Genomic DNA, 25,728 nt, shown 5'->3' on the forward strand with positions numbered 1-25,728 from the left:
GTTATACATATATATATTATTCTAGTAATATCATATAAGTATAGGGTTGCATTTTAAACTTTTCAAAATCTAGGGTTTGAAATTTAAGTTGTCTAAATTAAAACTTTTAATCACAAATATAAATTTCAAAACTTTAGGGTAGGTTTTAAACATTTAAAACATGAAGGATCAAATAACAAATAATTCCAATTAACAATTAATATTCTAATTATCTTTATTTGATTTATCTTGATTTCTTTGAAGATAATTACCAAAATAATTAATAATTATCATATAAGGAAATTAAATATTTTATTAGATGATAAATATCTTTAATTAGATCAAGATAATAGTCATATTTATCAAAAAATCGGATTTAGATTGATCTAATATGATTAAGGTAAGTTTCCATAAGATAATTATGAAAAAATCCTGAATCTGGCGCTTCCTGACGCCTGGACTCGCCGAGTGCACAAGGGGACTCGCCGAGTCAGGCCTACTCGACGAGTCCACCTTGGAACTCGACGAGTCAGTGACTCAAAACCCAAAAAATCGAATTTTGCAGGTTTGTTTCAGTTAATCAAGCAACAATTTAAAGAAAACCAAGCTAGGCTCTGATACCACTGATGGGTTTTAGCCATAAGAACTTTCCTATGTGCGCATGCAAAACCCTATTGCTTGGATCTAGGCTTTCTAATAAACATGCTTTTGAATCCAAGACTTCTAATGGCTAATTAGGTTAAACAACAATATTAAAACAGATCTAGAATCATACCTTTGAATTCATTGTTGATCTTGTTTGTCTTGGAGCTTCTAGAGTCACAATTGTCACTCCTCTAATGGCTTACAAACACCAATAGCAAGCAAGATGATTTAGGAGAGAGGAGAGGGGAGGAATTCGGCCAGAGGTTCCTTGCTTAAGGTTGTGTGTCGAATTCCCTCACCCATAGGGTCTATTTATACTTGTAGACTCCTTAAGGGTTTCACCCTAAACCCTAATTGGATAATCTTCTCTTAAGGCTATCCAAATCCATTCCATAGATAACCCTATGGACGATTTGAGCTATCCTAAAGCTCTTAGAATCCGTCCAAGGTATATCCTAATGGATTTACAGTCTAAAGTCTAACTATCAAACAATTGACAGTTTACACCCTCTTATTTAATTAATCTCTTTAAGTCACCAAATTAATACCAATTAATTTATGACTTATATTAATCAAATAGTTAAATATTATTCCTTATAATATTTACTCTCTCTTAACAAATCATCCTTCAAGTTGCTATGGTGAAGGCAACCCAAAAGGACCATGCACTACCGAATATAGTTATAGCCTTAGACACTATTCCAACAATTGTTTCATGATAACATGTTGATTATTTCTATGTTGGTTTTGACATGACATGATATTATGGATGTTTTCTTATATTGTTGGTTTTATAATAATATATTTAAAAATGAAATTTTTGGCCTGTATTTTTGAGATATTACAAGTTGGTATCAGAGCCTTGGTTTGAGGGATTCGGACATACTATTGGGTGTGTCTGAACTCAAACTAAGGGCTTGGTATGAAAGTTTTCAAAAGTAAAACCATTTTATAAAAGGAGTTTGAAAAGAATCTGAAAAGAGAAAAGAACTTTGAGAAGAACAAAGTGTGTGATGCGTGCAATCAGCCGAGCTCAAGTAAGTTTTCCCCAAGATACCCATACATGTTATGATATGATATGATATAATTATGAGAACTGCATGCTAGATTAGGGCTAAGGATCTAGGAGGATGCCTTATATGCCTATTGTATGTGCTTGTAGACTTGCATGCTAGTACAGATCAGTTAGTGATATGATAGCCTGTTTAGGTTATGCCTGATTGTATGAGCCTTTGAATTGCATGTACAGATTCCTGATTAGAGGATAGAATGATTTGATTGGAATATGATGGTTAGAGTTTCCATTGTATGAATGCTGCTTGCTTTGTGCTTTGTGGGACTTTTAGTAATGTGAGCTAACTATTAAGTGAATATGCTAAGTCACATGTGGCACAAGCTGGATAATATCAGAGTGATAGATTTGACCCTATTGCGTAGCTCTTGTCTGAGTCCAACCGTTATAGGGATGAGTCTGTTACTTGAAGGATTATCTGATCTCTGTTGCATGTGGCTATATTCATGAGGTAGTTAGTTGATATTACTGGGAATCTTTCAGCAACTGAGGACCGGGTGAGTTTGGGAACCTAGGGAAGCCTAGGATATATTTCAGTGATTTAGAAGTGAGGTTCAGTGAGACTTGAGTGTACCATTTTGAGGAAGTGACTTGGAGGATTCGGGAGGATTGCTGAGGAAAGTATGGATAGGTGTGGAAGGTAGTATTGGGCTCGTACTACTGTAAGCACAGGATCCATACTCGAATCAGCAAGAGTCTTGGAGAATTTAAGAAGCTTCAGGGAAGAGTTTGTGACCCAGTTTGGGGACATGAGATGTTCCAGTTGTTGCAGCTTAGCTATTGGCAAGCGAGCTAGGGAGCGTAACAGGGTGTCAGACCCTGAAGGATACGATTCCCAAGAGATGCAAATGCGGGATCGATTTGGGAGCACCCTAGAAAGAGAGATGCGTGCCAGGTGCGTATAGTAAAGGGTCCCGGAAAGAGACCCATGACTTCTGATCATCGGGTGAAAGGCCAGCAGGGCCTGAGTCAGTGCAGTGCATGCGAGAAAGTACACGAGGGAGTTTGTCACTCCAAGAGTTCATGCTGCTATAGGGTAGCAAGATTGGTCATGTTAGCAGAAGGGGATCAGTATTCCTCCAGATGTTGCGGGTATTTCATCTTATTAGATGGAGATTAGGAATACGTATCACTTTGGGATTGCGAGTGAGCTTGGATAAGTCGGATCTCGAGTCAGTTTTTTGCTAGTGTTCGGTTATCAAGGACCGTAAATGCCATCTTACATGCCGGAAAGTCCTTGATGAACCTACAAAGGGACGTATCTTGCGGAGTAGGGTCCACGCACACCGTTATCATTTCGGATCTTTGTCAGGATCTATCCAGGAGTATTATTTTAAGGATACTCAATCAGGGTTGGAGTGATTGTTCTCCAATGAAGTCAGCATTCAGAGGTTCTATCCTTGTTCAGGTATGGTCGTCAATTGTCTATGGATGAATTTTGGAGTTCAAGGCACTACCGTTGCTAGAATAGAGCGGGTGACATGAAAAGGATGATGTTAGTCGCGGGTGTTAGATGCAAAAGTGGTTGGACATAGCTTGTTCAAGAGAATTGTATTATCACATGGGTTGTGCTTGGTCTGAGTTTAGTGGTACTGCAAGATTGGAAATGAGAACGAGGACTCATCAGCCAGAGTGAAGATTAAGGTCTTCAGTGGTCAGTCTGGGAGATGAATTGAGGTGTCAGAATGGTACGGATTGCAATATCACTCTTCAAGATTTCAGAGGATGGGCGATCTTAAGGTTTAATAGGTGATTAAACGCTAGCATTGGTAAGCACATTTTGTCATCGATGGGATATTAGAAAGCGAGACGGATTGGGAATCCTTCAATTCTCGCATGTCGTGAAGACTTAGTCGAGTCTGAGTGGGGGAGAGACTTTACATAAGGTTCTCCAAATGTGAGTTCTGGTTGCGCGGGGTGCAATCTCTTGGCCACCTTGTCAACCAGAAGGGTATTTTAGTTGATTCGGCCAAGATAGATGTCGTGATGCAGTGGGAGATTCCGAGGTCTCCATCTGAGATTCGGAGTCCGTTGGGTCTAGCGAGTTATTATCGGAGATTTATATGGGATTCTACGAGATTGCGGTTCCTTTGACTCGACTGAACAAGAAGTCGGTGACCTTTCGTTGGGGGCCTGAGCAGCAGGCAGCCTTCGAAACTCTCAGACAGCGGTTATGCGAGGCATCGATTCTTACCCTGCCAGAGGGTGTAGATGATTTCATGGTTTATCATGACGCTTTGATCTCAGGCATGCGTACGGTACTGATACAATGGGGTCACGTGATAGCAGGCTTCGGGAACCAGGTTAGAGTTCTAGTTAGGACTCGAGTTTAGTTGAGGGTTAGGTCGAGTGCGGGCTCGACCCGGGTTGGAAAGTGTTGTAAGACTACGGGGGTAGCCGTAGCATTCACTAGCAGTCAGTTATCATGGGAAGTGTTGTAAGACTACGGGGATAGCCGTAGCATTCGCTAGTAGTAGATAGTGTGAGGGGTGGTGTAAGTCCGCGGGTGTAGCTGTAGCATTCACTAGGTTAGTAGATGGCATGAGCGTGATGTTGGAACACGAAAGGAACAATATTACCCACCAGTTCGGGTGTAGCAGTAAGGGTAAGGAAATCCACGGATTGGATTTCAGAATTACCCAGATGGATTAGATCTAGATGAGCCAGTGATAGGACTATAGGAGCGCCACTACAGTTATGGGATCAGGAAAGCGATGGGTTGTATAAGATTGCGTGTGAGATAAGGCTACCATTGGTCAGGTAGCAACTACTTCCAGCTTTGGATTTGATGATGACAGGATTCGACGTATGGATTCGATTGGTTAGATCACAAAATTGTTAGATTCACAGGGGCATGATAACTAATTGCAACTAGTTCCAGAGGAGGATATCGTTCAGAAGTCGTGTGAGGCGACTAAGTGGGAGTCCTTTGGCTCCGCAACCGGGCCGGAACCCAATATTACAAATGACTGGCGAGCGGATTGAGACCCAGGAGGTCTCGGTAGCTTGTGAGAAGCAGCCATATGGCGGCATACTGCTTCAGAAAGTTCAGTGTTCGGGCAGTTTCAGCGTCTGGGCAGTGTTAGTATTGGTGTTTGGGGTTGCAAGTACTCACGCACTAGCTGGTTTATTGGGGAGTGACAAGTCACTCACAACTGGAGTATTTGGGCCTTGGCCAGGTACGAGTGATCTACAGAGATAATTAGGTATATGATCCTGTTTTATATTGGGAACCTCGAGTTATCGGAGATTGAGTAGCCGGTTGAAAAATAAATTGGACTGGATCCAACGATATTGATTCAGTATGAGTTGTCTGTCAGGGATTCAGACCATCTCGAGACATCAGATTCAGATCGAGTAAACGTTACCTTGTTGCGAGAAATTCGTTCATCTACGAATTTTAGGGCTTTATGAGGATTGGTCATGGCTGCCCTGGGAAGGCTAGGGTGTGCCCGGGATGGTGATCATGTTACTACAAGTGGTTAGGTGTATAAGGAATGGTAATGAATGATTTCGAGGACGAAATCTAATTTAAGTGGGGGAGAGTTGTAACACCCCATTTCCAAGACAAACCTAAAAATCTAAAGATGGGTGTTAAGCATTATTTTATTCCGATATATGTATATATTTAAATACGAGTTTAGTAAAAAGGGTGTAATTGGCATTATAATTTGTTTGGAGGTCTAAAGAGTGCTTCCAGGGTTCTTAGTGGGAAGAATATTTGAACATATGGCTTAGGGATAATCAATTGGGCTCGTTTTGTGATTAATTTTCAACTTATATTGGAAATATTTCGTAAAGGAGGGGCTATATGGTAAATTTGGAGATAATTTGAAAGAATTAGGAAATAAGAGGCTCCTTTGATACATTTTAGAAACTTAGCTTGAATGGAATTTTGGGTAAAGGGGGTTATATGTGTAAGGTGACCAAACATCAAGGATTATTTATGCCAATCTTCGAGAATTAAGCATCTGGTCCCCCCTGTAAGCGACAGAGCGTGAGGGAGGGAGCTTTCTCCTGCTCTTGTTGCTTCACCTGCATCCTCGAGTTATATAAGGAACAAACCCTTAGATAGAATGAAGGAGATGTATGTTCATTGGCGGCGAGAGAGGGTGAGAGACATCGAAGTTGTGAAGGAATTAGGTGAAAGAAGAAGAACTGTGAGGAAGGAGCTGCCATCGTTGGGCTTCTTCGCCAGTCGGAACTCTCACTGAAGCGTTAGTTGAGAAAGAGAGAGGTGGGTGTTTATTTAGCGAGAACGGGATCATTCCTTCAGCTCAAAATCTGCTCGATACCGTGAACCTGGTGGGGTTGTTGTTTGCGTTATTCTCCATCTTTGCGTGAACCTCCGACAAATCCCGTATGTTCTCCAAAGCAGTGGAGGTAGGTAAGACTCAATGCATCCTTTGATTTCTTATCTCCTATTGGTGAATTCAATTAGAAAGAGATTAATTGATGGGTTTAATCCCATTTTCTTGGCCTATTGACTTTCCGGCGACTGTCTTGGGACCTCCAGCAACACAGTAAGGCAGAGGCAAGGTGCTAGTCTTCGATTCTTTGATGGGCAGAAAGAAGGTGAGAAATCAATAACGGTCAGGGTGTGGGTCTGTGCGATTCTTAACTTGGTTGTGGAGGTTGCGGTTCTAATGAATGAGGATTCAACCACAATGGAGGAACTTCTCTTGTGCGCCGCCTGGAAGCTAGGTACGCTATTTGAACTTGTTGGGCCTTTAATGGGTTGGTGATCAAGTTAGCTAATGGGCTGGTGGCATGTAATTGATTTTATGAATTGGGCTTATTTTAGACCATAATTTATCTAAAAAGGATGATAACTTATGGTCGTGAGATCCACTTGTAATTTAATTAAATGATAATTTATATATATATATATATATATATATATATATATATACATATATATATATATATATATACATATATATATATATATATATATATATATATATATATATATATATATATATATATATATATATATATATATATATATGGACTGAATTACGTGAAAACTTAGCCAATGAACTAATTGGCATGCCATTGGGTTAGAAGACCCTAATTTTTGGATATGTGGGCCTTGAACTTATCGGGACCCACTTTTGGGCCGTTGAAATGGAATCGTGTGATTAAGCCCAATCACACCATACGACTTATTTAGAAGAATGATGGACTTAATGGATCAAGTCCTTAATGGGTTAAGTAGGAAACTTAACCCTAATCATCATCTTATGTGAAACCCTAATTTCACTTGGAGTTATTATTGGACCTTTCATTTGGGCCTTACTGGGATTAAATAAGCCAAGCCTGGGGTAATGTAGTAATTACCCAAGTATGTGTTATAGTTATGTGTTGGGACCCAATTATTAATTGGGTGTTGGTTTGGTGTTGACAGTTCGGGAATCTGTCATCCAACAGCTGGGGTTGAGTATGCGGGACTTCAACAGTGTGAGGTGAGTTACCTTCCAGTAGCGGTGGGTCTAAGGCCACAATGCCGGCCCACCAGTAGGAGACGTATGATAGATTATTGTCTTTGTGATATCATCTAGGTTTGCTACTACCTGATATGTTATATGCTCGCATGATATGTTGTATGTGATAGTAGTCGAGTTCGGTTGTTAGGACCGAAGGGTAGTCAGACACCCCAGATACGTCTGACAGTATGTGATGATATGATTGCATGCTGGCTTGTTATGTTATATTATATGCGATAGAGGTAGTACGAGGGGGCCAGTCCCCGTGTTCGGTTGTTAGGACCGAAGGGTAGTTCAGGCACCCCTGATATGACTGATAATATGTTTATGTTCTGATATATGTGATAGTAGCAGTAAGGGGTGGAATAGTCCCCAAGGGTCGGTTGTTAGGACCGACGGGTAGGTCAGCACCCCAGAATGGCTTGACACGGGTAGGTCAGCACCCCAGAATGGCTTGACACGGGTAGGTCAGCACCCCAGAATGGCTTGACACGGGTAGGTCGGGCACCCCAGAATTGCCCGACAGTATGTATGCTATGTGATTATATGGTATGAGGTATGATGGGGGAACTCACTAAGCTTTGTGCTTACGGTTTTCAGTTTTGGTTTCAGGTACTTCGTGTTTAAAGGAAAGGAGCCGGTTTGATCGCAGCGCATCACACTATGGCTTTCCGCACATGAGATCTTTGGGATTACACTCTGATATTGTTTCATGATAACATGTTGATTATTTCTACGTTGGTTTTGACATGACATGATATTATGGATGTTTTCTTATATTGTTGGTTTTATAATAATATATTTAAAAATGAAAATTTTGGCCTGTATTTTTGAGATATTACACAAATAACATTGAAAACAGAGCTTGTATGAGAAATTTTGCATGTTACGGCTCCCCTCAGTCATACGATACTCTCTTACGGACTTATGTATGTTATGGCTCCCCGTAATCATACGATACTCTCTCTCATTGATTGGCGCATGCTACAGCTCCCCGCAGTCTTACGATACTCTCTCACTGATTCGTGCATGCTATGGATCCCCGCAGTCATAGGATAGTCTCTCTTGTTGACTCGTGAATGTTATGGCTCTCTGTAGTCTTACAACACTCTCTCACTCGCCATGGGCTCACCCCATGGTTTTCCCTGACAGTCCTAAGTGATTATTCCCACCTGGATCCACTCACTCTCTGATCACCCCACAATCTCATCATCAAGTCATCTCCACACCGAGTTCACTAACTCATGCTCTAAGTTGCAACATAGATAGGTGCATACACCTTCCCAGATTATGCATCACTACTCTTGACGAAAATTCTCGTAGACAAGGCACTTTCCTCAGTACAGTTACACCCTTGGGCAATCCCCGTCTGGTGTCAATTAATTGATGGTCTCACATCTGGAAATATAGTCGCTTGATGCTCTAATTACAGTCTGACAAACCCAAACCTCATAATAACCCAACAATTTAAGGCATCATACTTGGATACCCCGATACACCATCATAGAATCTCACGATAGCTTGCCACGACAACTGATCATCCACTTACACAACTCGAAACCTTAAAGTACTCTAACTTATAATTTAAAACATGGAGGAATCATCAATGACTGAGAATGCGTTGATGAAAATCCGAAACCCCATCCTGTACTAATCAAAACCCATGTAAACTACTCATACCGACTCTGATGTTGACTGACAAATCAACTGCTGCCTTTCCCAGATTACAAATAACAATCTATACATCGAACTATCAGTCTCTCTACAATTGAATCTTGACCTCGGCAACCCAACCGTCCCGAAACTCAAACATTGGCACACCCGAAGAAACACGGACCGTAATTAGATTCTTGTCCAACGGTTACCTATCGTGAACACACTCATTTTCTCCTGAGCATATGCAACATGCATCATTTCACTATGTACGTTGCCTTGACTACAACATGACCCCAGTCTCATATACTTGGACCGCATATCCCCATAACCCAAACTTTTGTACCACATCAGATTGAGGATTCTCCCACAGAATACCCGGATCTCCCCCACTTAGGGTTCGAACCATCGTCCAGTAATATACCAACAAACCACACTACCGACTGGCTCACCATATGTACCATTCCCGACTCATGAAACGTACACGCAGCACTCGATGACCTTTCCAATAATGACCCAATAACTCTAAGTATCTGAAATATCAGATGAAAACTTCGGAATCCTCTCAATATTACTGCCTTTAGTCACCCCAAAATCTCATGCTGACACTTCACCGGACATCTCGACTGTCCCAAATTAGTTACGACTCTCAACTTGAAATAACGATCTATCACACACACCTCATCTCTGATTTCTCAACCAACATTCACAAATGTGAATTATCATAGAAGCAAGAGACCTCACTCTCACAGTAGATATACAACGTAAACAACGAGTGTCGCCGCCCCGATATACTTCTATTGATTACCTGGAACTGTTGCTAAAATATGACTTACTACACTCAACTAAGTCATATCCTTGTCCTCATACATCTCAGTCCCCACTGATGACTCTCTCATGGTATAAGAAATACCTTGTAGTAGACATACTACAAAATACTCTGGTGAAAGTATCGCAATTATATGCTACCCCACGGGGTTTACCTCCAAACTCTAAAACTGGAAGCTCGTTATGTCTTTCGATCCATACGGGAAGCAGAAATAGTGTAATTCTTGTCACAGAAAATGACATTGCAATCATCGGCCGATCACTCAATCCATACCACAATCCTCCACAAAGCATCATCTCCACCTTTCCTCGAGTCATGCGGCTCTAACTGGCACCTCACCAGTCAAACACCTTGGCATCTAAACTCAATTTTCCTCGCAGGGTATACTCCATTGAAGATCGACCGACATGGACCTCTGGCCCCATAATCTACCATATCCACTCTCAGTCTGAACAATCATAGCAGGATAACTGGTAAAGACGGAAACACACTCTGCTACGAATCATGGTACCCGAACCATGTTATCTCCCCTCAATCTGCTACTTAGAACCTCTGGAATGCTCCTTGTTTCGAGTATAGATCCTCTGCTTTCAGTAGTACAGGCCCATACTATCTTCCACATCTACCCATACTTTCCACACTGATCATCCTAAATTTCCTAAGTAGCTGCTCATTCTTCTCGATCCACCAATCCCATTACGCATGTTCGCTCTCCAGCGTATACTCACCTCTAAACATCACACTCATCGAATTAAAATATCTCCCCAGGCTCTTTCTAGGTTCTCATACATCTCTACCATCAGCTGCCGAAGAACTCCTCATGATGCCAGCCATCTACCTCCTGAATATCATCATATTCACTTAGTAGCTGACTCTTGTCATTCACGATTTCCACAAAGCACAAAGCAAGAAGCATTCGGGCATTGAATAACCTCCAGTAGCACATAAAACCACTTTAGTATACAATTCCACTCGCTCTATCCACAACTAAAAAGGCATCACCGAACTCAAGCAATCCTACCTCTCATGGGTATGTAACTACTCTCTTAGTAGATTCCTCAAATGTATGACAACCCGGAATTTTCTATCCTGTACAGTCAAGCACTTCAATTAAAAGTTAAATACTTTTTGCTAATGTTTAGCCGGTTTAAAGTTATTTTGAGTTTTCTAAAGCCTAGTACTGCAAGAGATAACTGGAGAGAGGATACTTTAGGGTAAAGTGTGCAACATTTAGGTTCCAAAACTCCAAGAGTTTGGAGTTTACAGACCAAATGGTATGGGGGCCAAAAACCCTAAGGACTATATAAGTGACACTTAGTCAATGATTTCACTTTTTACCATTTTCAAACCAAAAAGTCATTCTCTCTCAAGTAGCATCTGATTTTCCTTCTTGATCTTCAACTTTGTAAGTGTTTTCCTCCTTGATTAGTTGATTTATATCATCATCTAGTGATGTTACAAGGTTTCATCCATGAAATCATTCCATTTGTTTAGATCTTCAAGCATTCTTAAAAACATCAAGAACACACACTAGTGTTCTTGGACCTTAAACACCCAATCAAGCTTCTAGATTGTAAGTATGCTTATCCTAGCTTGTTATACACTTGAAATGGACTTGTTTGCACCTAGAAAACGCAATGAATCAAAAGATCAAAGGTGTTTACGGCCAAGGGATGTTCTTGGGCCGTAAACCCTAAAAGATGGAACAAAGTGAACCCTAGTCCCTTCCTTGGCCTTGGATACTAGTCTAGATCACTTCCTTGAAGTGTTTAGGACCTTAAACATCAAAGAAACCAAATCCACATAGAGTTTACGACCGTAAACTCATAAATAAATGGTCCTTAGGTAATAAACTCTTTAAAGAGGTGTTATTGTGCCCCTAATGCTTCCTAAGGCTTGGACTTGATCAATGGATGATCAATCTTGACTTATAAGACCTAAAAACACCCAATAACACTTAGTACCATGAGTTTATGGTCGTAAACTCATGGGGGAAATGACCTTAGGTCGTAAACTCCATAAGGAGTGGTCCTTGGGCCATAAACTACAATGCCATGCCATACAACCTTTAGATGCAACCCTTTGGTACCTTTAGCACTTGAATCAAAGTGTTTTCATGTCCTATGGTGTCTTAACTTAGTTAATTAGTTGTTAAATGACTAATTGGATACATATATGTGTTATTATATGTTATTTAGGATCATTGTGTGTGTTCAAGTCTTCACTTGACACCTAGCACCTTCTCCGACACTTCCATCCAATCCACTCACTACAGGTGAGTTCATACCCCCTTAATTAACCTTTTAAATGTTTTTAAATTCTTTTATGGGGGGGGGGGGGGGGATACAAGTTGAATCATATTAGTTATTATATCAATCACATGTGATTAATAACTAGTATACAAATGGATTTACTACGCTTTTAACTGTTTTACCAAGCATACTACTTCAAATGAATTCCTCAAATGTTTTTACATGTTAAAATCTTTATCAAATTGTCTTACATACTGTATCTTTCCTTTCAAACTATGTTATAATTGTGTTTCAAACAAAGGATTTCTTATACTTTAAACTGTTCTTATCAAACAAACTGCTTTTAAATCATTTTACAAACTGACATCAAGTCATCAATTCTTATTTATTAAATCTTTCAAAGGTTTTACGAAACTTCTTTTAAACTTTTATATTGTCAAATGCATGCTTATATATTATATATACATACATAGACATAAAAGTTCTACCAGTCAATTCAGTACCTTTGAGTAGCAAAGGCATACTTTCGGTTATACACGTACATTACTAGTAACTATAATAGGTATAGTTAGGAGATACTACTTAGTATTCCTAGTACAAGGAATCACACAAGAGTCAGTTCATTCATGAGTCTATACAAATATATTATATACTATATGAAGAGATACTATTACATACCATATGAAGAGATACTATTACATATTATAGGAAGAGATACTATTACATACTATATGAAGAGATACTATTACATACTATATGAAGAGATACTATTACATACTATATGAACAGATACTATTACATACGATACAGGATTGACCATTCTACACCCGGCTGTTAGCTACAGTGGGAAAATGCACATCAACGAATGTCTATGGTTGTACTGTTCGGCAAGTTACCACATCGTGTTTATCCTAGTACAAAAGGATACGATTGGAATAATTATATTATTTTCCTTATTACCTTTATTTTGTGACACATTTACATAATCAATGAGGTAGACTAGATTTTAATAATAATAGTTGTACAAGGGAAAAACCTTCAATTTTGCAGAGGTTCAAACCTTCAAAACAGTTGAGTCTTGGTAGAAGACTAATTTTTATACTAGTAGGAAACATGGGATTTTCTAGGTTTTTCATACTTATACAAACTTTTCCTCAAAGCAATTACAAGTCTTCATTACAAGTTTTTACAAATCAATAACACTAAAATACTTATGAATTCACCAGCTTTATGCTGATCTATGCTTTCAAAATAACTTGTATTCTTAGGTCATCAGTAGACAGGTACGATGACCAGGTTTTGGAGAAGACGGAGCAGTCAAGACTCGTCTTTTATTTTGATTACTTATTTTCATGTCTTTTTATATTAAAGAACACACATGTATTAAAATCTTACTATTAATGCAATGGATGATGTTGTTGCTTGTTTACTACTTTACAGTGTTGTGATACTTTACATGACATCCTCCGCCCCATAACGTTTCTGCCATTCTTCGTTTTGGGGTGTGACAGATTGGTATTAGAGCATTGTTTATAGTGAATTGAGTATATCAACCCATAAAAGATATACATACTATAAATACAATGGGATTAAAATACTCTGACCAAGAGTTTATACTTTTAAATAATAAAATATTTAACTAAGTATACATACCTGCATTCATACTAAAATCAGTGTCACAATGACAAGAACAAAAGTATTACGATTGTTGAATATCACAAGTAAGCTCGGGGATGTATGGTCAGTCCTAGGAGTGGCATAGCCTGATCAACTATGCTAGTCCGAGGAGTGATTGGCATATGCCCAAGAAGTGGTTGTGATACGGCAACAAGTCTAAAAACTTATCAACACTATTACAATAAAGACATTAGGAATATCATGTGTTACTATAAGTACTTAGTTGAGAACCAAAAAGATCTTCATTACTAGGTCAATAGTTGCTAAGTTGATACACTAAGGTTATATGTAACTAGGATGACATAGATTTAGAATCTGTGAATATTTGCTTTACCCCTGTTCCTTGTGAATTTGGAGTTAAGGTCACTTATTCGAAGGCCTATCCTGTTTTGATTACATATAATTGGTTTGCACTTTACAAATAGTGAAGTGACTAATGAAGATTATCTAATAATTATCAAGTTAGTTCGTCTAATAATTATTTTCCTTACCCCAATTCTCGTGTAGATAACATGGCTGGACTCCATCCCCACGACGATCCGTACCTTCCGAATGAAGGCAGTGCTGGATGGTTTAGAGAAGAACCAGAGGATGATCATCTAATCCTTTTAGATGTTCACCATGCTGAAGACTTTTCGGATGGTGCTAACTCTAAGCCCGAGGTTGAGAACCTACCCCCGGTAACTCCCATTCTAAATCCTAACCCTCGTCCGACTTTTCATGGACCGACACCTCCTTGGGTAGAGTGCTTGGAAACATGGAGCAAAGAGCAAGATCAACCTATGCCGTTTAATAGAGACTGAAGCTTCTACAACTTAAGCGAAGGGGGCTCAGCAGACAGAGTTATGCCAATCCTAGTCTGTAGAGTTACCCGAAACGAAATTCAGGGCAGGACGGCTCTCCATCGTATCGCAGTGGTTGATGCAAATGCAAGAATGCAAACCCTCCGCACCAATCGCCTTGAAAATACTTGTAAGAGATCTGAGAGAGACCATGAGGCCCTGTTGCAAACACTAGCTGAAACTTGAGCCGATGTCATAAAGCTCCGAGTACGCTAAAGGGTGTAGGAAAGATACCTGCTTGATATGGAACATCAACTAGCTGAACTAAGGGTTCACAATAGGGATGGCCATCACCAGTAGGAGATGCTTTACTTTCCTTCCTTGTTTTAAGGAACCGTTTTCCAATCTATGTCCTATGTAGCACTTTTCTATGTAACTATCTTGTACTGTAAGTACTTTTGGTTAGGCCTTTCTAGTGTCAAAAACTTTTCTACTCCAGATATGATGTAAGACCTACTACAAGGTCAATTTTCCCAAACTTATTACATCTTAAACATCAATGATATTGACAATCGGCTAACTTCTGTGTCACTCTTTGTTCACATACTTTCATCATACTATCATTGGAGTCTATCTGAAACCCCCTCTAGTCAAGTTATTGGACTATAGTAATTTAACTCTGGGATCATGTCCAATTCTCTTTCAAAGGTTGGATCATGTTATCCACCAACCAATAATACCCTGGTTTGGACGGCAAACATCTTGAGACCATTCTATGAACTTACTTCTACTTTGTACTAGGACTGCATCATAGGGATGTAGGTCAAACCCTCGAGAACATACTTCTACTCTTTACATGAATGATCAGAATACATCTAGGTTTAACCATAATCGCTCACGAACTCATTTTCTTTTAAGTGTAATAGAATCATGCCGTCGAAGAAAATTAAACAACCCATCAACCAAACACCAACTCTTCATATTGATGCAACTACCTTTCAAGATGCAGTCTCAGCTGCCGTGACAGCTGTCATGACTCACCAAAACACTAACAACGCAAATATTAGCGGTATTGTTAGCAATAATTTCAATCAAAGTAACAACCAAGTACATCAACGAGTAACAAACTACCACGACACTCTGAATCTCAAACCCAAGACTAACAAATGAAAGTTCTGGGATAGATTTAAAGACAAATCACCCCAAGGGACGAGCACGGGACAATAATCAGTGGCAGCCTTCACGGCCACGACATTTGTAACTCCTACTACCATCCCTACTGGTATCCCAGTTATCCCTAACCCAGCCAGATAGTATGCTGGAAACCTACCAAAGTGCAATAAGTGTCGCTTCCATCATCTAGGTAGTTGTCGTCTATTACACTGCAAGAACTGTAACAAGAACGGACACACTACCCGCTTCTGTAGGACTTGGATCCAACACATTACTTCAAACAAGAACGTCAAAATTTCTCGCAAAGGAATGAACCGGATATATGCTTTACCAAAACTAATGCAAGATTTCAACAATCATAAACACATATATAAATAACCTGAAAGAAGGCAAAAGATACATACGTGCAAATCTCAACTCTTCTCCGTTGGGGCTCTTGTCCTACCTTCTCATGCATTGGTGATCCTCAAAGTAGACGAAGTAGGCGCGCTCACTGCTCCTCCCCTCATCATCGGATAGTCGGCCTTCTTGTTGTAATGCCATGTTCTTAAAGTATTTGTGTATGAGTCCCTGAGATTTAAGAGAAAGCGTAATGTTGGTCCTTTTATGGGAAAAGTGAAAAAAAGGAATCATGTTGGGTACGCCCAACGTAAGCTGGACGTATGCCCAATGTAGTGGAGGAAAGAACGCGGGTATTTGGGTGAGTACGCCCAGCGTACTCTTAGAATTCCCAAAACCCTAATTTTAAGGCAACCACTATATAAAGAACATAAAGGCTTCCTCCTTAGCCTCCATAATCACTCTCTTAACCTCAGAAACCCTAAGATAGTTGTCCCACCTCCTTGGTTGGGTGTGTTTGGTCATGGAAAGCATGGATTAGCAAAGGAGAGAATAAAGGAAGAAAGGAGAAGTTGTCAAAGAAGGAGAGGAATGGTTGGAGCTTATAGATCTGGGAAGACATCATCCTTTGGAGCCTATTTGAGGTATAAAGCTTCTTGCTTGACATCCATATTGTGTAGATCTATGTGTTGTGAAGCTTTGACACCATTCTTGTCCCAAAACTCCTCATCTTGATGCATGTTTTGAGTTGGTCGAGATTATCTGTCCTTTCAAACCTTTGGAGAGGTCTTGAGTGAGAAAAATGAGGTCCCAAGGGTTGTGGTCGTTCCATGTGTGAGATATGTAGGTCTTAATGGATTAAGACCTTGCATTAAAAGCTTTATGGATGTCCCAAGTGATAAAGTTTGAGACTTTATGAATCTTAGGCATATTTGGCCTAGGGATCCAAAGTTTGGGATTAAGAGCTTAAGCCATTAAGAAGTTATGAGGACTTAATGAGTAGTGAAGTTACGCCCCGCGTAACATAGCAGTACGCCCTGCGTAGTGGGTCAGTGCCCCGATCCCCAGCTGCGAATCAGCGTGTACGCCCCGCGTACCAAGGAGGGTACGCCCAGCGTAATCCTGCTGTTGGATTACCATTTTGGGCCTTAGAGTTTGGGCTGTTATTGGGCTGTTGGTTTATGGGCCATGACTGGAAATTTATGGATAAAGTATTTTTGGGCCCAATTATTATTATGGACCTTGGATCTAGGCCCATTTGGTGAGGAGGGCCCAATTTAGTAAATTGGGCCAATATTGGGCTTTGTAGAAGATTTGGACTTTGGCCTTGGCCCAATAAGTGGATGTATGTTTGGCCTTATGATTATTTTGTTATGATGACTAGTTCGGGACTTTCGGTGAGTCGGTGATTCAGGGATCTGCTTCTTCAGTTTAGAGTTTCGGCAATCGCGAGGTGAGTTATCCTCACTATATCAACAGGGTCTAAGGCACCAAGGCCGGCCCTTTATCGGATTGAGATCCGGGTATTTGTTGTTATGTTATTGCTTTGATATGTTTGCATCCTTGTAGCTAGGATGGTATATGTTAGAGACTTAGCTAAGATCGGTATCCTGATATGTAGGGTGATGCTATGCTAGTGACCGGTTAGGTCGGTATCCTGGTTAGGATGATGATATGTTATGTGATCTGTTTGATCGGCTTGTCGACTGTGAACTGTTATATGATTGTATGTTTATGTGCACATGGTTGTTTGGACTGGAGTTGGGTTGAGGCGGGGCCTGCTTTGTGCTATAGGCCAAGATACCCAGGGCGGACCGGTTGTCCCGAAGGCCCATCGAGCGGTCCGGATAGACTGTAGGCCCCACGAGGGCGGACAAGATGTGCCGAGGCTCGGAGAGTGGACCAGGCCGACTGAAGGCCCGATGCGGGCGGACCAGTCATACTGTAGACTCAGAGAGTGGACCAGGTGGGTTGACGACCCGGTGCGGGCAGACCAACCACACTGCAGACTCGAGGGACATGACTAGACTCGGAGGGTGGACCCGGTGGACTGAAGGCCCGATACGGCAGACCAGTCACACAATAGACCCGATATGCATGGCTGTTCTGTGATCGGTTATGATATGACATGTTATACGTGTATGGTATATGTGGTTCGTATTTTGAGGGTATCTCACTAAGCTTTCGGGCTTACAGTTGTGGTTTAATGTTTTTCAGGTTCTTCAGGAGACCGTGGCAAGGCGAAGGCATGATCGTACTGCTCCTCATGTTTATGTTTTATGTTATGGTTCTGGGAATACTCTGATAATAAATGTATTGAAAAACTTTTTGTAAAAACTTAAAGTAATTGGGATGTTTTGAAAGGTTAAAATTTGTTGAAAATTTATGGTCGTTACAAGTTGGTATCAGAGCCTTGGTTTCAGTGAATTGGAGGAACATTCGTGTGAATCCAATCTCAAATTAAGGAGAGTTAGTAAAAGAGAATTTAAAACGGTTTTCAAAATAAGTAAAAGGAGGACGCGGAGGTACGATCAGCTGGATCCAGTAAGTAACCCCAAAATACCATACATGATAATTGTTTTGAGCTTTGATAGAACAGCATGCTAGTACTAGGCTAGGGATGTTTAGGATTTCATGATAATGTTTCCTGTTTTATGATGCATGCTAGCGTAGGAATTCTTCTGTGAGAGATTTCCAGTGTTCCTCTAAGAGTGAGGGTTGAGTTCTTGTTATGTTATTTTCTCTGGGGTGTTGTGGTAGTACTTCATACAAATATGGGTAGGTATGGAAGGTAGTATGGGCCCGTACTACTGAAAGCACAGGACCCATACGCGTATCAGTGAAACCATGACCTCTAGGGTTGGGTTGAGAGTTGGTTCCCAGGTTAGTGGGAAGTGTCTGAGATTTTTTGGTGTTTTTCAGTATGGATATTCCGAGGCATGCTGGGAGTGGATCCGGGTCAGGATGGGGAGCAGGAGAGGGAGTTCCGAGTGGGTCAATACCGCCCGAGGTTATTGGTCAGATGAGCACGTGCGAGTTGGATGCGAGGACTCGTGAGATCCTGCATGATGAGGTTGTTGCGTTGTTCCGGGCCGAGCTGCCGGAACTGTTTGGGTAGATCAAGACCGCCATGGTGGTGTATTTTGATGAGCGCTATGCAGCTCTTACTGAAACGGTTGCCGCGGCGGCTACAGCGGCTGTAGCAGCGGCAGGGGGAAGAGCAGACCGAGTTTTTCAGTATCGGGACTTCGATAATACTAAGCCTCACACCTTTGATGGAGTTCAGGACCTGATTGTTGCTATGAGATGGTTATCGGACGTGGAGGGGTGTTGCTTCACGTGTTGATGCCCTGCTGATCAGAGGGTGAGGTGTGCTTTGAACCTATTGAGGCTCGGGGCGAAGGATTAGTGGAGATTGACCACGGGGTCATATTCGGATGCGCAAAGGGCTGCGGTTTCATGGGATCAGTTCAGAGAGATGTTCAGCACTCGTTATGTTCCACAGGTTGAGAGAGAGAGATTGGCTCAGGAGTTCCTTGAGCTGAAGCAGGGTGCGGAGTCGGTGATTGAGATCACCATGATTTTCACTAAGAGGGTGATGTTTTGCCCTGAGTTCGCTTCGGAGCAGGCTCAGATGTCCCGATATCTGAGTATGCTTAAGAGAGATATCAGACAGTTTGTGTCTACGCAGAGGTGCGAGACTTTGTTGGAGTTGCAGGAGGCCGCCAGGCGACGTGAGTTAGAGATTGAGTTGCAGTTGCGTGAGCTGAGACAGGCTCCGGTGCAGTTGCAGCCGGCATCGAAACGGTCCAAGACCGTTGATTCCAGGGTGGGAGATCAGAGCAGCCACGCTTGTGGGAAGTGTGGGAGGGGTCACACCGGAGTTTGTAGGTCTGTGGTGCATGTTGCAAGTGCGGAAAGGAGGTGCACTATGCGAGGGATTATCGGTAGGCAACCTCGGGTCGGGATTTGAGGATCTGTTATCATTGTCATCAGGTTGGGCACTTGAGGGTCAACTATCCACAACTTGTTGCGGGACCGGTGCAGGCTCCCGCACTGGCCACTTTGAGGATCACGGGTGGAGGTCAGGGTGGAGCGGAGCCCCCAAGGGCTCAGGGTCGTGCTTTTCAGCTTACAGCAGAGGAGGTCAGAGCAGTGCCGGATGCAGTTGTGGGTATGTTTCTTTCTTGATGTCTTGATTATCTTTTGATTGTTGTGGAGTATTGTTTATCTGCTAGTCTCATTGTGTGGTTTTCGGTATGGTATCCGTTGTTCCTTGAGGGTTTGGTATTGTTATGGGTTAGTGTTTGGGATTTCATTGGTTATCATTCATGAGGGTTATTAGTGGAAATATGGCGTTGTTCTGAATGTCGGGTAGCATCTGCAGTCTGAGGAGTGGTTAGCTGAAGATTGAGTTTCTTTCGAGCGGGATGATCAGTGTGGAAATGTGATTTTTGTGAAGGTTGCTAGTGTTAGTGGGAATCAGTTCGCGTGTAAGTGTTGGTTATGTGCAAGGTTGTTTTGGGAGGTCGGTGATCGCGACCGGTGGTTGATAGTCAGTGCCCTAAGTGGGGGAGAATTGGAAATTCTCCGGAAGGTCGATGGGCATGAGAGGTTGTTTAGCTGCTTGGGATTCAGCAGTGGTTCTGTCAGTCAAGAGTATAGGCTGGTATGAGTAAGTGGCAGGCGTCTGGGGCGGGATACAGACCTAGGGCATTTGATTGTGGATGTTTTGGGATCAGGCTGGGATTAAGTATGTATGATGGAGATAGAGTTCGGAACCCCTAGAGGTCTAGAACAATATGCATGGGAGGATTTCCCGGAGAGATAACTCGGAGTGATGAATGCTAGTTGAGCGGTTCGGATAGACTGAAGGCCGATAGGCATACCAGTCAGGCCGAAGGCTCGGAGGATGGTCCAACCAGACTGAAGGCCCTGGAGGGCAATACAGATTGGCTAAAGGTTTTGAGAGTGGTCCAGATTGGCTGAAGGCCTGGTAAGGCGGTCCAGTCATGCTGACGACTCTGTAGGTATTGTTAGACCGGTTCGAGGAAATAGGTTGAGTATGTCACGATGTGTTAGCATTAGAAGGTCTGGCCCCGGATATTGATCTTGATTAGTGGAGATGGTGCATGGACTCGAGAGTCCTTGCGAGCAGATTCAGAGCATGTGTGTTGCATGGATAGCGGTTATGCTATAAGAGAGTGGTGTAGCGTTGGACGAGCACCGTGGCACTTGTCTTAGTGACAAGGCGGCCAAGTGGATTTCCTTGGTAAGGAAGAGAGAGGAAGGTAGCTCCGAGAGGGAGTGTAAATTCACGGAAGTGAAGGCAGCAACACAGAGTTATGATTGGAGTGGTCCAATTATGGTCATTAAGCAGCGTGACTGCGGCAGTGGTATGGGATCACATCCGGATTGGATGTCTGCTGAGGTCGCGGAAGGAATCTCGCGGGTGTAGAGCCAAGAGGCTCGGAAGGGATGCAGGGATGGAGTCTTGGACTCCCAGTTTGATTCTGATCAAGGAATTGTGTGTGTAGTGGTGGTTCATCCTGGGGGATGTTTGGAGGTACTGTCAGTGTAACGGGTTTTCCCAACCCAAGAGTGCTAGGGCTAGTTCAGCATGTGCATGCGATTGCAAGAGGAGAACTCATGGGAGTTACTCTGAGGCTAAAGAATGTGTCATTCTGTCAGCATGGGATGGATAGAGTTGGACTCGGATCGGGAACCTGGTGGTTTAGGGTTATATCTAGCTCGTAAGAGTCAAGTGATTGTTGTGATCAGGATCGATAAAAGTGCCATGGAGTAGTAGTCGGTTGATAAGTGTGGAGCCTGATAGGTGTGGTTATCAGAGGGTAAAAGGACACCGCAAGAAAGGAGAACGTGAGTTTCAGGTTTCGACGGTTGTGTCTTGAGGAACCTGGTCTGGTTAATAACAGGTAGTGCGTTGCGGAGATGTTCTGGAGTCGAGTTGCCGCAGACTTCGAGGGCAGCCTAAATTAAGTGGGGTAGAATTGTAATGCCCCATTCTTAAAGTATTTGTGTATGAGTCCCTGAGATTTAAAAGAAAGCGTAATGTTGGTCCTTTTATGGGAAAAGTGAAAAAAAGGAATCATGCTGGGTACGCCTAGCGTAGTGGAGGAAAGAACGCGGGTGTTTGGGTGAGTACGTCCAGCGTACTCTCAAAATGCCCAAAACCCTAATTTTAAGGCAACCACTATATAAAGAACATAAAGGCTTCCTCCTTAGCCTCCATAATCACTCTCTTAACCTCAGAAACCGTAAAATAGTTGTCCCACCTCCTTGGTTGGGTGTGTTTGGTCTTGGAAAGCTTGGATTAGCAAAGGAGAGCATAAAGGAAGAAAGCAGAAGTTGTCAAAGAAGGAGAGGAACGACTGGAGCTTATAGAACTGGGAAGACATCATCCTTTGGAGCCTATTTGAGGTATAAACCTTCTTGCTTGACATCCATATTGTGTAGATCTATGTGTTGTGAAGCTTTGACACCATTCTTGTCCCAAAACTCCTCATCTTGATGCATGTTTTGAGTTTGTCGAGATTATCTGTCCTTTCAGACCTTTGGATAGGTCTTGAGTGAGAAAAATGAGGTCCCAAGGGTTGTGGTTGTTCCATGTGTGAGATATGTAGGTCTTAATGGATTAAGACCTTGGATTAAGAGCTTTATTGTGACAACCGTCAAATTCTGGTCAATTCAAAGTCAAATAAAGTCAACAAGTAAAACCGGTCAACTCCACTAACCCTTGCGTACTAGGGCTTACGTCATGTATTTACTAAACAACTCGCTATTCTGATGAGAAAATCATAAATCGAAAAGTGCGTACAACTAGATCTCCTTAACCTAAAAATGTGGTAAGTGGCAAGCCAAACCGATAAAACAATGTTGCATACTCATCGGAGTGTGTAAGATCCTTAAACAAGGCTTAACAGGGTTTACAAACCTTGCATTGTGAAGTCGGACACTCAAAAAGGTCACAAATGAAACATCTCTCAATCGTTTTCACTAAATCTCTCTCAAATATCTCTTTTTATGAGAAATCTCTCCAAGAATGTCAAATCTCTCCCAAATCTCTCCAAGTATGTGAAATCTCTCTCAAATATCTCTTTTTATGAAAAATCTCTCCAAGAATGTCAAATCTCTCCCAAATCTCTCCAAGTATGTGAAATCTCTCTCAAATATCTCTCTGTATGAGAAATCTCTCCAAGAATGTCAAATCTCTCCCAAATCTCTCCAAGTATGTGAAATCTCTCTCAAATATCTCTCTATATGAGAAATCTCTCCAAGAATGTCAAATCTCTCCCAAATCTCTCCAAGTATGTGAAATCTCTCTCAAATATCTCTCTATATGAGAAATCTCTCCAAGAATGTCAAATCTCTCGCAAATCTCTCCAAGTATGTGAAATCTCTCGCAAATATCTCTTTGTATGAAAAATCTCTCCAAGAATGTCAAATCTCTCCCAAATCTCTCCAAGTATGTGAAATCTCTCCCAAATCTCTCTCAAAAGTTCCCGTAACTTTTTAGAATCATTCGGATCATTTCGACCCTTAACCGGGTCAAAAACGGCTCAAAACGGAGTGAAAACAAGTAAAATAGGCTTTAGGAACCGAAACCCTTCTTAGGAACCGAAACCAAGAAGAAAGGCCTCTCGGGCCGAAACTCGCGAGGACCGAGCCTCTGCTCTGGGTCTCCCCTCTCGGTTCCCTGCTCAGCCTCTCGGTTCCCTTACCTGCCTCTCGGTTCCCTTGCTTCCCTCTCTGTCTCCTTGCCTACTCTCGGTCTCTATCACTCTACCCGCCTCTTTGCTTCTGTTCGCCTCTCGGCCTTCTCTCCTCTCGGTTTCTGTCTCTTTCTCTCATCTCTGTCTTCTCGTGCCTCTCTGTTCTCTCTTCCCACCTCTCGGTCTCTGCTCTCTCTCTTCTCCCCTCTCAGTTTCTGCCCTCTCTCCTCTCGGTTCCAACATCAGAAGACCGAAACTCGGCCAGATTTCGAAATTTTGTCACTTTTAGCCCATTTTTGATATTTTTAACATTTTAAGCCCGTTTTTCATGATTTTAAAGCGGGATTTTCTCCAGAAATTATATTTTAACATAATAAACCCTAAATATTCATAATTTTAACATATTTTCATGAAAATCATTATTTAAATAATAAAAATCTAATGGGTGATTTATTTAAGGTGGAGTGTTGACCTTGCCTTATCTTATGTCACAAGCAACCACCCCACACCCACTCTATGACCAACCACACCTCCCCACCTTACCTAGGTCAGTTCAATGTCTCTTACACTCAATTTCCACCCATTCCCACGTTTTTAGAGCTGGATCAAAACATCCTCTCTCCTCATTTCTTTCATTTGCTCTCATTTCACCAAGAATCAAACACCACTTTTCTCTCAAACTTTTTTTCTACAAAATTCGAGATTTAAGGGCTGATCTTGAGTTTTTCCTCCACATTTGGTAAGTATAATCCATCCTCCATATGATTATTTCACTTCCTTCTACACAAATCAAAGATATCTTACACAAACTCCATCATATTTGTGTTAGATCTTCGAATCTTCAAGTGATTCTTCAAGTGTTCTTGGGTTGAACACTTCTTTTCCTCAACACTTATCTACTGGAATCACTCAAGGTGAGTTCATACCCCTACATTTTCATGTTTTCTTAAGTTTTCAGGGGGGAATACAAGTTAAAACACCAAGAACATAACTAAAATTTTCTAACAGCCTTCATCAGAAAATTTCAACTCCATTCACGGACTGTTTTGGGAATTTTAAAGATTTTTGTTTTCAAAACTGTACAAGGTGCAAATAGTTCAAGTTCTTAGCTTTAAAATGACTACTTGCACATCTCCATACAATTTTTCTACAGTTTATGGTGATTTTTACAAAACCGCCTATCATTTCAAACAACAATCCGGACCAGTCTGTGATTTTGGACTTATTCACCCAAGTTTGAGGTCATTAAAAATCGTGATAAAAATTATGAGTAAACTAGACACATTTTGTGAACTCTCAGAATTTAATTTACGGATCTAGTTTTCGACTTCGTATGATTTTTCTATGACTTTTCTAAAACAGTGCAGAAAAATTAAGAATTAGTTAACAGCTTCTAACTATCAAAACACTTTGTAACATGTTAAGCAAAGTGTTAAGTCTTTGATTACTTCATATATTTCATGCATTTCTTGTTATGATATATTTGTATAATAGGAAATTACTTACTGAATTTATAAGAATCCTCCATCATAATCATTAGTACAAAACAAAGCAAGTTAAACATAGCTATATTGTACTCTACATTTGACTTACATAGAATGGGATTCTTAAACACCACAAAGAAATATAGTAAACTATAATAGGTATAGTTAGGGTACATATACATTTCAAACATTTTAATAAACTATAATAGGTATAGTTTATGATCGTTTACATAACATACTCGTACAAAAAGGGGTACAAATACAAAGTGCCGGTTTATATACAAAAAAGGGTACAAATACAAAGTGTCGGTTTTTATACAAAAAGGGGTACAAATAAAAAGTGCCGGTTTATATACAAAAAGGGGTACAAATACAAAGTGCCGATTTTAATACAAAAAGGGGTACAAATACAAAGTGTCGGGTTTATATACAAAAAGGGGTACAAATACAAAGTGTCGGTTTTTATACAAAAAGGGGTACAAATACAAAGTGTCGGGTCTTTATACAAAAAGGGGGTACCGATACAAAGTACCAGGTTCACTTAAGATAGTTATTATGATATTAAAACTATATTTCATCTAGAATTGTTAGACTTCAACTATAATAGCTGAGCGTATATGT

Source organism: Lactuca saligna, chromosome 6, assembly GCF_052625555.1.
Source record: "Lactuca saligna cultivar CGN05327 chromosome 6, ASM5262555v1, whole genome shotgun sequence".
In the NCBI taxonomy this organism is placed as follows: domain Eukaryota; kingdom Viridiplantae; phylum Streptophyta; class Magnoliopsida; order Asterales; family Asteraceae; genus Lactuca; species Lactuca saligna.